General features: G+C 38.9%; 1 pseudogene; it reads left to right on the top strand.

Moving 5' to 3' along the window:
• Positions 1-16,008, top strand: part of LOC144283833 (metalloendopeptidase OMA1, mitochondrial-like) — a 46,414-nt pseudogene extending 30,406 nt beyond the window's left edge.
• The last annotated feature ends 614 nt before the right edge of the window (positions 16,009-16,622 follow it).

The following is a 16,622-nucleotide window of genomic DNA, read 5'->3' as shown; positions in this document are numbered from 1 at the left end:
TTTGAAAAAAGAAAAAAAAAAGTTTTGGAAATAAAGTAGATATTTAATCTCCATGTGGACCAATAAAGTATCTACTGTGGTTACTGACTTTTCAAAGTAAGTAAAGTATAGACCTAGAACCAAAAGCTAGATCTGATTTATGACTTCTACTTCTTGAGAAATGAAATTAAAGGGATATAATTTATCTTAACACCAGGGGAAAAAAACAGAAAACTTGTCAAAATATGTGAAACTGCAGTTCTCAGTATATTGGACATCACATATTAAAGGACAGTGACAATCAAGATATGGGAAACAAATGTGATGAATCTCATGCTTGTCTCAGATTATTGCCTGGAGAGAGTTTCCAGACTGTAGTGCAAGAAGAGGGAATCCAGGCTGTCTCCCAGAGTTGAGGAAATGAAGCAGGAAGCCCAGGAAAGACAAGACAGCAAGAGTCCACAGGGCAAAATACCAGAGAAGAGAAAGCTTAACAGAGAGAAAATCTTAGAGTTTGGTGAAGATTATCTAAGATACTATCCAAGATACTCACTGGATACTGATAAGCATAAGCACATAAGAAAAGTACCCAAAGCTGAGGGGAAAAAAATATACTAAAAGAATGAAAAGGAACAACATCCAGAGGTCACATAATGTCACTAATAGTGTCTGTTCCAACTACTCAGAGCAGAAAGTCTCATCATGAACTGGGCATTAGGTAGTACACTCAGAATAATTATGCTTCAATAGTGGGGAAAATTCAACCTGTATTAAAAACTGCCTATTCTGATCGAACAGGCCTTAAAAGGAAGACTCAAAGAAACAAAACATTTTCATATAACCTAATCACATCTCAGTACAAAGCTTCAGAATATTTTTGGAAAGTACTCCCCCCAAAAAACCTTCACAATTGTGGCATCCAAAAAAGATTAAAAGTTCATAAAAACAGCAGGAAAATGCAATCAATACTGAGGGGAAAAAGCCAATCAGTTGAAACGGATACAACACGAACACAGAATAAAATTAGTAGAAAACACATTAAATCAGACATTATAACAGTGTTCTGTATGTTCATCTATCCAGAAGGGATATTTAAAATATAGAGAGAGACATAAAAGATATTTTTAAAAATACCTAAATTGAACTTTTATAGATTAAAACGACAACGTCTGAAATGAAGGATACACTGAATGGGATGGATGTCATAGTAGACACTGCAGAAGAAGAGATTAGTGAATTTGAAGACACCACAGTAAAAACTATAAAATGAAGCTCATAGAGAAGAAATGGTTGAAAAAAATTGTTAGGATCGATCAGCTGTGGAACTTCAAGAGGCCTAATATATGAGTAATTAGAGTTCTCAAATGAGAGAAGAGAGGAGAGAAAAATAATTTTTGAAGAAATAATGGCTGAAAATATTCCAAATTTGTTGAAAATAATAAGTTGTATACATAAGAAGCTTAATGAACACAAATGCCAAAAACACGAAGAAAATAATATGGCCCATTACAATCAAATTGCTTAAAATCAGTGATAAAAAGAAGTCCTAAAATAGCTAAAGAAAAAAAAAAGACATTATATACAAAGGAACAAAATGAGGACAGCAGATTTTCACTGAAACATTGTGAAGGAGAAGACAGTAAAGCCACATTTGCATTAAATACAAGACTCAATTATATACTCTGTAATAAAACAACTTTACATATAAAGACGACAAAAAGATTAAAATAAAAATAGATTAAAATAAAATAAAACAATATATTAACACTAATCAAAGGAAGCAGAGTAGCTTAATTAATTTTGAATAAAATAGATTTCAAAACAAATAATCCTACTATGATAAGGAAAAGGTATTTCATAATAAAGAATGGAAAAATTCATAATAATCCTAAATGTTTATGCCTCAAGCAACAGAAATTCCAAATACTGAAAGAAAAATTAGTAAAACTTCAAGATGACATAGACAAATCCACTATTAAAATCAGAGATTTCAAGATTACTTCCTCATTAATTGACAGAAAATGTACACAGAAATCAGTAAGATAGGTAAGACTAAAACAACACTATCAGCCAACTTAATTGGCATTTACAGACCACAATACTCAATAACATTATGATATTTCTTTTGATGTGCACACAGAATATTTGCCAAGGTAGAATATATTCTGGGCCCTTCTCCCCCAAAATGTAAGGTAATTCCAGTAAAAAATACGTTATTTCATCACAATGAAATAAAATTAGAAATCAGTAACAAAGATATCTGAAAAATCCTCAAACATGAGAAATTAAATAATACGTTCCCAAATAACTTTGGGCCAAAAAAAGATCAAAAAAGAAATTTTTAAAATTCAGTACTTGGAACTCAATGAAATTAAAACACCAAATCTCAAAATGTGCAGGACACTGCTAAAGCAGAATTAGAGGTTAATTTGTAATGAAATAAATATCTATTATTTGTAATATGATTTGTAAATAAAATATAAATATTAAGAAAAAAATCTCAAATAAATAACCTCAGCTTCCATCTTAAGAAATTAAAATGAGGAGAAATAAAATTTAAAGTTAGCAATAAAGGAAATAATAAAGGCTACAGTGGCTATAAGTGGAATAAAAAAACAGAAAAACAACAGTAGGGATCCCTGGGTGGCGCAGTGGTTCAGCGCCTGCCTTTGGCCCAGGGCGTGATCCTGGAGACCCGGGATCGAATCCCACATTGGGCTCCCGGTGCATGGAGCCTGCTTCTCCCTCTGCCTGTGTCTCTGCCTCTCTCTCTGTGTGACTATCATAAATAAATAAAAAAAGAAAAAAAAAAAAAAAAGAAAAGAAAAACAACAGTAGGAAAAAATGACAGAAAAAAAACCCAAAACCAGATCAAAAATTAAAAAATGGGTTCTTTAAGGATATCAATAAATGTGATAAATCTCTAGTTAAAGTACATATAATGAAGAAAACACATATTACCAATATTACAATGACAGATGAGACATCAATATAGATGTTATGTATATAAAAATATTGATGGAATATTATATACAACTCATACCAATAAATTCACCTACTGGTGAATAGATGACATGGAAAAATTATTTGAAAGTCAATAAATACCAACATTCATAAAAGAAGATGTAGATAACTTGAATAGCACTGTATTTATTAAAGAAATTGAGTTGAAAAGGTAGAGGAGGAGGAAGGAATCAGGCGGACAGTGGATGAGAGTAGCATCATCCCGGTAAACAAAACACATTTACTTTCTGGTTTCCAGCAGCATGGCAACTGTATACCATTTAGTATTCAGAGATATTTTATCCTTTCTCTCCTGTTTAAAAAAATAAGAATGTACTGAGAAAATCAGAGTCAGAAAGAACAAATGCCTTAAGGGGGAAAACAGAATTTGTGAAATAGACTATATTATAGGTGTTAGTATATGGACATTACTCATACTATTTTCAATACTATTAATCATATGCATCCTATAATGTAGGCATTATGACCCCTACATTTAATTTGCTAGCCTTAATGTCACAGAGATAATACAATGAATGGCATGGCTAGAATTTGAACCCAGGTCTGTTTTACTACAATTCCCTTGCCTGTTCTCGTACATAAAAACATCTTGCTATACAGATCAATGATCTCAACCAGCTCTCTCTAACTAGTTTTAAATATGTGTAATTACTGCCTCTAATGTAGCTATTTTTATGTGGCTTATTTTAGTTTTGAGGTTAAATGAATTAGATAATTTATATTAAGTCATATACATGTGAGTTTTCCAATTATCTATCTCTCATCTTTAGCTTAAAATAGAATCTTTAAAGAATAGTACTTTTATATTCCCTTGCTATTGAAGTACTATAATTTCTATAAATATCCTTTGTCTGTGTTCTACTTTTACTAGCTTAGGAATATGATTCAGAGGACATCAATTATACTTCGGACTTAATAATATTATAGAGCACCCCAGGTGGCCTGGTGGATCAAACACAGAGCAAGTGTCAAGAATCTGGAATGAAATACCTCTTGATGGTTGGTGATTATCCTCTCTTCTATTTCATTTCTTTTTTTTTTTTCTTTTTCCTTTTTCTTTTTATTTCTTTTTTTTCCCTCTTAGACAACTTCTTTAACTACCATCTTGTCTGTTTCCATAGCTCCATCTCTTAGCAAATCCACCAGCACAAGCACAGTGAGTTCAATCTGATTTCCCCATGAGAAATCTTTCCTTTCATTCTCTCCAGAACATTTGCATCTCCATCTTGAGCCTGTCTTTTAAAGGGTCTTTGTCTATTGGAATAGATGAGAAGGCAATAAACACTATACCAGGCACTTGGGAGGATGACAAATAAGCTAAATAAGTATTAGTTTTGCTTGTTTCTATTGCCTCAAAAGGTCTCATTCACAATCTCTTCTGCTACTATATTATGAGCTAAAGGAGAAAAGAGGAAAATAATTGCATTTAGCACTGACTTTCTTTTTGCTTTACATTTTCCATGTATAGGAAGAGATACTGATGTCTTTGAGCAAGACAAAAATCATTTCATAGACTAGAATCAGTAGTTCAGCTAACAGACTTAAAACACATGAATGAGTTTATTGACTAGAGAAGCACTATATATCTATATATATGTATATATATATATACATATATATATATATATATACTTTATCTCTTTTAGAACTTAACAAGTATCCTCTTAGTTTCTATTATCTGAATTTAACAAATAAAGGAAAAGAGAACCAGAGATTTAAAGAAAAATCGCCCAAGTGAGTACATGGCAATGTTGAAATGTGAAATGTTGAAATGTGAAATCTCAAGTCTGACTCCTCAAACTCTTATTAGTAACATGATCTTAGGTATGTTGCTTTTAGCCTCCAATTTCTCAGCTGAAAAGTCAGGTGGGGGGTGATCATTCACTTCCTTCCCCACTACTTACTGTAAGCTAATAATAGTAAGTTGAACATAGGAATGATGTGTAGCGTAATAGGATGACAAAGGAATGTTAGGATGATCAAAGAAGACTTCCCTGAAAAAATTTGCATTGAGCTCATAACTGAAGGATAAGAGGAAGTTAATTAAACAGGCAGGGAGAGAATGGGCAGGACTCCTTTGGGAAGTCCTGAAAAAGGAAACAGTGGCAACAGATGCTGGAGAGAAAAGGAGCATGGCTTTTTCAAGGGCCCGAGTGTTGTCAGTGGGGCTGGATGGCATGTAGGGGGGTAGATTTCCGTGACAGACTCCTCCTAACCAGTGCGGCTGTTCTGTGGTTTGAAGTCAAAGACAGACAAGGCCAGCCAGCCGAAAGTGCTTTGTAAATTAGAAATCACTATGTTAATGTGAAGATTTGTGGGAGTTTAGCTGGTTTCCTGTTTGAAAAGTCTATAACATTTCTCCCCAAACCATTCTTAAAGTCTTTAGCATAGAGGGCAATCTTTTCATGGCATGAAATTGAGGTTTACAGAGAAGCTTCTGTTTCATCTTTGACAGAGCTGGAGACAATTCTCAACAAAGTTAGCTTAACTCCTGGGGTGAAAATGTGCTTCAGAGCATTAACTGCACAGCCCGGGGCTGTTTCTAAAGAAGCCACCCTCAGACTCACAATATGTATTCATAGTTTGATTAATCATAAGTGTGTGCTTCTTGGCTGAAGAGAGGAAGAGCTGTCTCCCAGGACAGAGGACAGTGAGGGATTTTTCCCCAATGCAAAGCCAAGGAAGAAGGGGAGGGAAATCTGTCAGCTGGTGACTGATAGGTAGCTGGGTGGTCCTGTGGCAAAATATAACAAATTCCCATGTAGGAGTCCTGCCTACCTTCCTTCCAGGTTTGCTTCCTAAGGAGGACTGGACCACACCCTCTCTCCATAGCAGGAGATGGGCATGGGGATGGGGATGGGGATGAGGATGGGGATGGAGATGCGGATGAGGATCGTTCCTGATCATAACCATTTTCTTTCACTCAGAACCAAGAACAACTGCCTGCTAAATACAGATGCCACATCGGTGTGGAAAAGCTCTTAAGACTCCCGACTCAATGGCACAGGTGGTTTAGGAGTCCACTGTCATATTACCATTTGAAATGTTTAATGTTGCTTAGAAAGATTATTATCTCTTGATTACTCAGCTCTCAAAGAAAGGCAGCAGTGGGCCAGGAGACTTGTATCAGCGAGGGGCTGTCACCCCCGCTCTGCCGCTATAGTTCATTTGTCATCAGGTAGGCCATTTGTCAAACACTCAGGACTTCAGGGACCAGATCTGTGAGATGTTTAACTAGAAAATTCCCTCCCAAGAATAAACATAAACTCCTTATTTAATTGTTTAACTGTAAGTTTAAATGATAATAGTTATAATAATTTAATAAGTGAGGTTACACTTTTGTAATGAAACAAACGAAGAAACCAAACAAAAACCCAACCACTTCCTAGCAGAGACAACCTGGCTTCTGAAGAGGAGGGTCGGGGAAGCAAAAACAAATATAGACTGCAGTGAAAGCCACAAGGCTAGGTTCTAGAACTCTGCCACTGATACACCGTGTAGAGATTGATTGAAAGATCAATCTCTAGGTTTGGGCCTGAGATGGAGCTTCCTCAATTGAGAAGTAATATCCTACCACAAGGACAGGATAAAGCCATGTCTGTAGCATTTGACATTCGGTAATTCCCCTCTGCAATCTCAGTTCCTTCACACACCACCTTTCCAACGAAGATGGACACAACCCAGTAAGATTTCTCCCAGGTTACAAAGTCCCATAGTCCTGATGTGGCACAAACATACCCTAATCAGTGTTCAGTACACAGCTCTGCCGTGGAAAGTGCCAGACAGATGTAGAAGTCTGAGTACAACAGGACAGGAAGCTGTTTGGTTTGCCCATAAGAAGTGAAGGAGAGATCAAGGAGGAACACAGTTAAGTCCAGGGCTCAGTGTGATGAGGCCGAACCCTGGTGCCACTGGGTCCCTGCACTGCACCTCCTCTGCTCCTCCTCCTTGACCACACCCATCAGCACCCATGCCTACCTGCATCCCCCTCATCCATTTTATCCTCTCTGCATTTTTCTCCTTACCACCTTATATTACTGCTACTTCCAAGCCCCTTGTTAAAAAAAGAAGTGGTCAGGGGTGCATGGGTGGATCATCAGTTAAGGGCCCACCTCTTGATTTGGGCTCAGTCATGATCTCAGGGTCATGGAATTGAGCTTTGTTGGCTCTGTGCTGCAGGAAGAGTCTGCTTAAGATTCCCTCTCTCCCTCTGCCCCTCCCCATTGCATGTACTTTCTCTCTCTCTCTCTCTCTCTTTTAAAGATTTTATTTATTTATTCATGAGAGAGAGAGGCACAAACATAGGCAGAGGGAGAAGCAGGTTCCTCGCAGGGAGCCCAATGCGGAACTTGATCACAGGACCCCAGTATCAGGCCCTGAGCCAAAGGCAGACGCTCAACCGCTGAGCCACTGAGGCATCCCTCTCTGTCTTTCTCTCTTAAAAAAAAAAAAAAAAGTGGTCAGAGAAGAGAGAGGGGACCCCAGTCATTGTAAGTAACATGGCCTGAACGTATGCTTAGTTCATGGGCCACTAACCCTCCTCACTGCACGGATGTCCACTGAGCAGAGTTTAAAGGACAAACAAAGCCACAATAAGGTCATTGATACTGGAATTCAGTTGCTGGAATTAGGGATCATGAAATATAATATTTAAAGTGTCTGATATCACATGGTCATTGAAAAGGCTAAATAATCATAGAGGGGTGCAAGAATTATAGAGCTGTACCTCTGAAGCTGGCAGTTTTGTATTGTTGCTTTTTATCGGGTTAGGCAATCTTCATTCATTCATTCATTCATTCATTCATATGTCGATTGTATTCAATGTGTCAAGTAATGTGCTGGGGGTCTTAAAACGAAAGACACTGGCATTGTTTTAGGGGAGTACAGACATGCTAAGTGCATCACACGTGCCACACTACTCCTTCTTTCATGCTTCTGGCAGACCTCATGAGTCATTTACAGCACACTTACCCTCAGAAGCCATTTCAGAAATAATGCGACTGATTCCAGTTTTCAGAGTTGGCTTAAGTGGTAAACACTTTTCCTAGTGTCACTGCAGAAATATTCACGAATGTATCACTGCACTTCCACGCTACATTTAAAGTCTGCTTGATGCCCAGTTTCTGCTATGAGGATAAGTTTCCCTACAATCTTATACTCAGCATTCCAGGTGGCTCTCTGCCTCCGATGCCCAGTTTCTGACATTTCTAAGCACTCTTCAAATTGGGAAGTGTGCAAATAATTTTAAGAGGAGTTGCATGGATATTAAAGACAACCTTTTTATCCTTGTAGAAGGATTGCCATCTCTTTTCACTCCAGTGAGAATTTATGGACTGCTTACTCTATGACCCTGCTCTGTTGGACTGGAGATTTTGGAACAATGAGAAACCATTTCTGATCCCAGTTTAGTGGAAGAGACAGATAGGAAAATAAATACCAACCAAAATAAAGCAAGGATGGAGGGATATACAGAGCTCTAGGAGAATCCAGGGGAGAATATGATTAATTCTTCCAGGAAGCATCATAAAATGTGTTAAAGGGAGGGACATCTGCACTGGATCTTGAAGGGGAAGTGGCGTGCAGGCGGCTGAGAAGATGAAAATGCATTTTCTAACGAAAGAAGAGTAAGGGAGCCAATGACACTGAGGTTTGGGAAAGCATCATGCAACACAAGGCTAATAAAAAAAAGTTTGGGTCCAGATGATGAACAGACTTGAATACCAGGTTCATGGTGTTATCACTGGAAGAGCAAATATGACTCCTGACTCGTTTATTCACCTTATTTCCACTTTGTATATTTTCTAGGCTGACTAAATGTCACAAGCCAAGGAATGATTGCTCCCTGTCACTAAATGAGCCAGTTCATTAACATGGGAAATCTTTTATAACATTCCAGAAGGAAAAAGAAAAGAAGGATGGAAGGGAGGAAGGGAAGAAGGGAGGGAGGGAGGGAGGAAGAGAGGGAAGGAGAAAGAAGGGGAGAGAGAGAGAGACCAATTGTAACTGAAAGAAAAGAAGGAAGAGGAGAAAGTAAAGAGGAGGAAAAAAAGTAAGAAATCATTTGGGTCCACTGCCAACAAGAGTTAGGAAAGCTGATTTCTTAAGATAAACTGAAGTAAAACAAAATATGCTCCATATGTTGAAACTGTATACTTAGTTTGAGATAAACAAAAACATGTTTGGAGAATAGCTGCCATAATTAAAAAGAAATTAAAAGAAAGAAAGAAAAACCATCTGGGGATAGATACATATTTAAACACATGCACGCGCGCGTACACACACACACACACACACACAGTGATTTCAAAACTTGAAGGTTTTTTTTTATTATTATTATTTAAGTAAACTGTCTTGTTGCAAAAGGGCATTGCAACAGCCTTTACCCAAAGCACCCCATGTTCCACGCGGGAGCTGTACAGGGCTACCCAGTATTCATTGCTCAAACGTCAAAAGATCTTTCCAAACCCTGTCCTTTGCTGCTGCTTTCTCTTCTCCTATGGAAGCCCATCCTCCCCTTTCCCTCTGGACAACCCCAACTTACTCTGAGTCCCCAGTTGAAATGTCACCTGCTCCCAGTGGTGTGCCAGACACACAGCAGTGCTAAAAATGGCTTTTTTACCTGTGAACTTTATGTTTCTGTATCTGTTTCCTGTGGCTGCTATAACAAAGTGCCACCAACTGGGTGGCTTAAAACAATAGTTGATTGTTTCATAGTTCTGGAAGCCAGAAGTCCAAAATCAGGGAGTTGAAATCAGGTTTAGTTCTTTCCTAGGTAGAATTCTGAGGGAGACTCTGTTCCGTATATTTTTCCTAAGTTCTAATAATGGCTCGCAACTCTCAGTGTTCCTTGGGCTGAGAATGCATCACTCTAGTCTCTCCTCCATCTTCACACTGACGCGCTCTCTCCCTGTGTCTCAGTATCTTCACGTGGCCATCCTCTTATAAGGGCATGTCATGTGGAATTAGGACCACCACCCTACTCCAGTATCACCCTGGGTTAACAGGTCACATCAGGAACTACCTCATTTCCAAATAAAAGTCACTTTTCTGAGGTACTGGGGGTTGGGACTTCAATATATCATTTTAGGGACAAATTCAACCCATAAAAACATGCCTCCAATGCAGACTGGTTTCACTGAAGAAGTCAGGTGTATGCACGTAGATGTCCCCCATACCCAGAGGAGGTGATGAGAAACTCCATTTCAAAGACCACACATATACTTTTAACCTTGTGTTTCCAAGGCTGAGCATAATAAATGGAATAAATTCATGGTTAGCATCTTCAAACTGAATTAAATCTGGAAAGTTATGGACAGAGGTTTTCTGATTAAAGGTAGAAGGAGGGGCACCTGGGTGGCTCAGTGATTGTCTGCCTTTGGCTCAGGTCTTGATCCCAGGGTCCTTGGATCTAGTTCCGCATCGGGCTCCCCTCATGGAGCCTACTTCTCCCTCTGCCTATGTCTCTGCCTCTCTGTGTGTGTGTCTCTCATGAATGAATGAATGAATGAATGAATAAATAAATAAATAAAATCTCTAAACAAAAACCTATAAGGAGGTTAGGAGACAGTTAAGTCTACAGTTGAGGGGAAACAGGGATCACATGATGACCCTCTTTGTTATTACAGTTCACAGACAGGGATTTCTTTTGCTACAAGGGGAAATGTGGTGGAGACTGCTCGCCTGGAATAACTGAATGGGATGAGCATCTGAGAATAAAAGACCCATGTTTGAAAGTAGTTCTGCCTAGGTAGCTATATAGTATTGATACTGTCACTGCCCCTCTGATTGCTTCAGTTTATCCTCTTTTTACAAATAAAATCTTGCCCAAAGCCCCAATTTAAATAGCAGATCTATATGAATCTGTCAAAGATCTGTGAAGAAAGTAAGCCTGCAATGCCGTTGACTCAGTCATCCCCAAGGATTCTTCACAGGAAGTTCTAAAGAATTCTAGGAACAGATTTAAAACCACTTTACACTTTACAGAGCCTGCGTGGCTCAGTGGTTAAGCGTCTGCCTTCGGTCCAGGGCATGATCCCTGTCCCGGGATCAAGTCCCACATCAGGCTCCCTTCGAGGAGCCTGCTTCTGCCTCTGCCTGTGTCTCTGCCTCTGTGTGTGTGTGTGTGTCTCTCATAAATAAATCAAAATCTTAAAAATAAATAAATAAATAAAAATAATAAATAAATAATAAATACTTTACAGGGAGGGGTTCAAGCCCCACATCGGGCTGGGCTCTGTGCTCTGTGGGGAGTCTGCTTCTCCCTCTCCCTCTGCCCCTCCCCTTGCTCATATTCTCTCTCCCTGTGTCTCTCAAATAAATAAGTAAAATCTTAAAAAAAAGACACATACTTTATAGATGAAAGTCCAGGTTTAGTATGTAGTCATAGACATAGAGGGTCATAGAGAATGGAGGAGGAGGAAGAAGGGGAGGAGTAGGAAGACAGGGAGCAGGGCAAGTAGAAGGAGGAGGAGGAGGAGGGGGAAGAAGAGGAAGAGGAGGAAGGGGAAGGGAGGGATGAAAAAGCCTATAGAAAATAAAAGCTGCTACCGAGGAGATGGCAAACAGGAATATAGATCTTAGACAAATCTTTCTGTGACCATAGACAGGCATTTAAATCTCCCAATGTTATCTTTGCCATCATGTGGTCAATTCTACAATCATTTGACCATTTTTACAAGGACATTGTTGGTTTTAACCATATCATAACTCTACGATCACAAAGGCAACACAGTCTGAAGGAGAGACAGAGAATGTGGAAGACTCAGAGAATGTAGAAGACTCCGCGCAAATCTCAACTAATGAATCACAAGGATTCACCATACTCAAGTTAGTAATATCACACACACAAAAAAAAACAACTTTGACAAAAGTGCTGTTTACCATAGTTTACTCCGGCAGGCATGAATTGGTTATATTTCCCAGGATCCAGGACACACATTTTGTTGCAGGTGTCTGTTGATGAATGTTGATCCTTCATATCGACATGCCCATCTCTACCTTCACCCCCTATTCTTCCTTTCAAATATAACTTAAGCTTAACAGTCTCTGGGAAGCCTCTGAACACCCGGGTCCAATGAACCTCACCTTCCTCCGTGTGCCTCTATGCTTCCTCTATATCTTGCATGAATTGATAGAACTGTACCACCATAGTGAATTATAAGTTATTTATTCAACTGCTAATTATTTTCAAAAGATGAGTTCTTTTAGAACTCTTTATTTGGGTCTTTCCTCCCCAGTACTTGTGCACTGTGCCTGGCACATGATAAGTATTATAAATGTTTGCTGAATTAACTCATGAATAGGTGAGTCTATTTCACACTGTTTTGAAGTTTTCAGGTAATCTTGCAAAAATATCAAGGGGAGATTAGGCATAATTTGAATGACAGTATTCTATTTAACTTGTATAAGAGAAATGAAATACTGCAGTCAAATCTCTGGTGGTTTTGTATTCCTGATTCAACCCAGTAATGAAGAGGGAATGCACAAAATGGACAATTTTTTTTCAAACATCTTGGAAATTAGCCCAAGAGCCAAATGTTTTATTTTAATGGTATGTTTCTTCTCTCATACCACAACTAGTAAACATTTCAGATCACACATACACACAATGTTTGTTTGTATTTACTATAATTCCCTATTCAGCTCCAGATGCTTGGACCATTCAGGCATCTAATACATGTTTGATGAATTAAGGAATAAATGAAAGAACACTGAAATAAAATGAGCTAAGATTCTGACATCCATTAGCAAGCCGTTACCGGTTTTCATTTGCCTAGTTTGGATGGGGTCTATCCATTTGGAGACAGTGAATGGCAAAATGTGGTACAAATAAGCAATGTGTTCAATGAGTTTGAATCAATATCTAAAATATAATCACCTTTCAAACATTCGGTAGCCCAGAAGTTTCTGGCTCCAGGTCTGTCCAAACATTGCTATGTGAGCTTCACTTTTTGGCTAATAAGATCGAGCTTGGTCCCTCCTACATGAATATAATATATTCTGACTTTCTGATACACAGGCTGGAGTTTCTTCAGGTCCAGTGTAGTCCAATAGGACTCGACATGATTATATACGAAGTTGGGTATACAATATGTGTTCATCCCAGGCAGGTTTTTACTTTGTTATCTTTGATAGGCAGACATCATCTCTTAATTTATTTTTTTGAGATTTATGCATTTATTTATTTGACAGAGGGGGCAGGGCAGGGAGAAGCAGGCTGCCTGCTGATCAGGGAGCCTGATGCGGGGCTTGATCCCAGGATCCTGAGATCATGACCTGAGCCAAAGACAGATGCCCAACTGACTGAGCCACCCAGGCATTTCTCAAAGTCTTAATTTAAAGGAATAAATTTTTGCTCTTTAATCTTCAGGAAAAGTTGCTGGAGCGTGGGAGGATTATCCTCTGTGCCACAGGCAATGCACCTCTGCCTCCATACTTATGTCCCACTCTATATTCAAAAGTGTGCAAGGAAGTGGAGAACTCTTTCTTAGAAGGAAGCTTCATTCAGCATTATTTGAAATTGGAGCATGCCTCTTGGTGTAGGAGTGGTAAAGGCTCTCACTCAACACCTCAAGTAGTTTATCAAATGTTTCTTCCATCTGTATACCATACCATACCCCCGCCCCCGCCCCCCCCCCCAAGAATTCTGGCAAATTAAACCTTCTCCACCTCCTTCTACTCCCCTCTCCTTTCCTAAATTATTTCCCTGATCAGTGTCAGGGTGACATGCCATGTCTGAGTGTACATTTATAAAGTAGCTTATAACTCATAGTGCTTTCATCTGCATTATCTTAGGAGAAGCTCCAAAGTCTTACAAGGGCTGAGCACACTGATTTCTGTTTATTCCTCAGCTAGGGAGATTGAGGCTTAGAACTTTCAAGATTTAGGAAAGGATAGGTAATGAAAATGCGGGGAGCATCATGCCTTGAACATGTTTGATTTCTAGGTCAAGGCTAATTGATTTCACCACAGTGCTCTAATGAGCATTTAAGAGACAGTTTTGCTGGCTCATGCATTCTTTCCTTCAGCATACTTACAGAGCATCTATTTTTCGCAGGTATTGTACCTAGTTTTGGTGCTATAATAGTGACAGGTCATGATCCTTTCCCTCATTGAGTTTATAGCAGGGAAGAGAAAGAGGCAATTACAATACTTACTAATTCAGAAAAGCAAGCCAACAAACACATTCACTGATTGGAAGGAATCATCTTGACTTTTACCACTACTAGGATAATCAAACAAAGACGACCTTCATCTATGGCCTGCAGTCTGCTACTAAGCTGTGGTGTTTTTGTTTTTGTTTTTGTTTGTTTTCTGTAGACCAACTGGAGAAAATGTAACACATTGCCTGTAACCTCAGGGACTGCCCTCAAGTACAAATTTAACCACAGAGTAATCAGTGTCAGGGCCTGGAAGTGAATCAGTGTGATAGGTTGGCTTTTCTGCCTGGATACTTTCATTTTTATAGGGCTTTCAATTACAGAAGAACAGGATGCCTGTGGAGTACCAAAAGTAAGGAAATCTGGATCCTTACCCAAAAAATGCACCACATGAAATGACTCTTTCTCAAGGCAGCTACTGATAAAAGAAGTTTCGGTCATTCCTGCTTGATCAGTGGGGGGCAGAGTTTCTGTCCTTAGCCATTTCAACAGCTGTAGCTCCTCTCCTGATGGAAATTCTTAGACCAGTGCAGAAATTACTGGCGGATCAACGTCAGTGTGCAGCGGCCTAAGGGAATGGTGGCAAGCCCTTCCCCCTAAGTGGAAGGGACTATTTAATGAGAGTGTAGGGAAGAAAAAAAATAATAAAAGTTATTCTTTGGGTTGAGTATTTTTGTTTGCTTGGTTTTGTAAAGATTTTATTTATTTGACAGAGAGAGAGAGAGAATGCAAGCAGGGGGTACAGGAGAGGGAGAAACACACTCTCCACTGAGCAGGGAGCCCAACTTGGAGGTCAATCCCAAGACCCTGGGATTAGGAACTGAGCCCAAGGCAGATGCTCAACCCACTGAGCCATCCAGGCGCCCCTGGGTTGAATAGTTTTGGATTGCTTTTGTAGAGTTTTATTCTACTCCCAGGAAGGAGCTATCTTAACTCTTCTTGAGAAAAGAACATTTCAGACATTTATCAGAACTGGAATATGAAGCATGGATGGAAGAATTTTTAAGTGATATGCTGAGAAAGACGCCCCATAGTTGATGGTTAAAAAAGTGGATTATCATCTCATTAAACACAATAAAGATGCCCCAGGGGTGTCTGAATCCACTGGATTACTCAAGTGGCTGACACAAATGCCTCAGTAATTCCAATTTTAGTGTATGTGCTGCACAAGTGAGCACTGCCTTTGTGATTCCAAATGGATAAGGGTTTATCTTCACTGGGCTTTTAAATAGTGGGACTGATGTTCACCAACTTGCTTTTCTTCTGGGTCATGAAACTGCAGGCAGTATTTGGGCACACAGCATCAAGGCTAGCTTGGTTGATTTTACTGGACATCCTAGGTCTGATTTTTCTCACAATGATTTGGGCCATTTGTTCTGGAAATGGTTTGGCACTTTGGCACTTTGGGGGCACTTTGACAAGTCTAAATTGCAGTAGAACACTGGAGGCTGAAGCTGATAATATTGAACTCCAGTTTGCTGCAAAAGCCTGTGTGGGCACCAAAGCCAGTTCAGCACTTATGTGGTGGACAGGATTTGCAAATAGCTTCCAGGGTCATCTCAAGTTGCCAGAATGGTTATCCACACACCTTCTCATGGAAATGAAGCTGAATACTTGGATACTTGAATATCTCAGGCTCTCAAAATTAGAGAGATCTATAACTGCACAATACCTTCTGAACCAGACTCAATTACTATTCAAACTCAATGTCAACCATTTTCTTGAAGAATCAAAGAAAGAAGGTCTAAATATCACTGTTAAGAAACAGAAAACAGATACCCTTCCTATTCAAAATTAGGAGCAAATACTGTTAATGTATATAGTTAAGAAAATGCCTAGAAGTTGAATTAAAATTTTTGAGATGCAGGAAATGTAATGCAGCAATCTATCATTTTTATATTACTTTCTTAAAAAAAGATGTTTGAAATGAAAACAAAAATGCATATTTGGGAATCAAATCATGTATATTGCCATTATCTAAATTCCTCTACTAGATACTTATCTTTCTTGAAACACTGGTTATTTTCATTTATTTTAAAATATCTTCAATGAGGAAAATATCACTGAGTAAGTTTATATTACACATTTTTTAAAAAACCATGCAGGGCCACTTGGGTGGCTCAGGGGCTGAGCCTCTGCTTTTGGCACCAGTCATGATCACAGAGTCCTGGGATAGAGTCCTTCATCTGGCTCCCTGAGAGGAGCCTGCTTCTCCCTCTGCCTATGTCTCTGCCTCTCAATCTCTCTCTCTGTGTGACTATCATAAAAAAAAAAAAATTAAATAAACTCTTAAAATAAAAAAAGCACTCAAGCACTCATTGCATCCCTACTGTGTGCCAATGATTAATCTAAGCCTGTAGGGGAAAAGTAAACCAGAAAGCCATCCATTCTTGCAGAAATCCTGTTACTTGGTGGCTGTGAAAAATCAAACAGCTCAGTACTTAGCCTCCATGTGGAGTA

Source organism: Canis aureus, chromosome 14 (assembly GCF_053574225.1).
Source record: "Canis aureus isolate CA01 chromosome 14, VMU_Caureus_v.1.0, whole genome shotgun sequence".
Classification (NCBI taxonomy): domain Eukaryota; kingdom Metazoa; phylum Chordata; class Mammalia; order Carnivora; family Canidae; genus Canis; species Canis aureus.
Note: the sequence above shows the minus strand (reverse complement) of the source record. Positions and strands in the feature narration are given on the sequence as shown.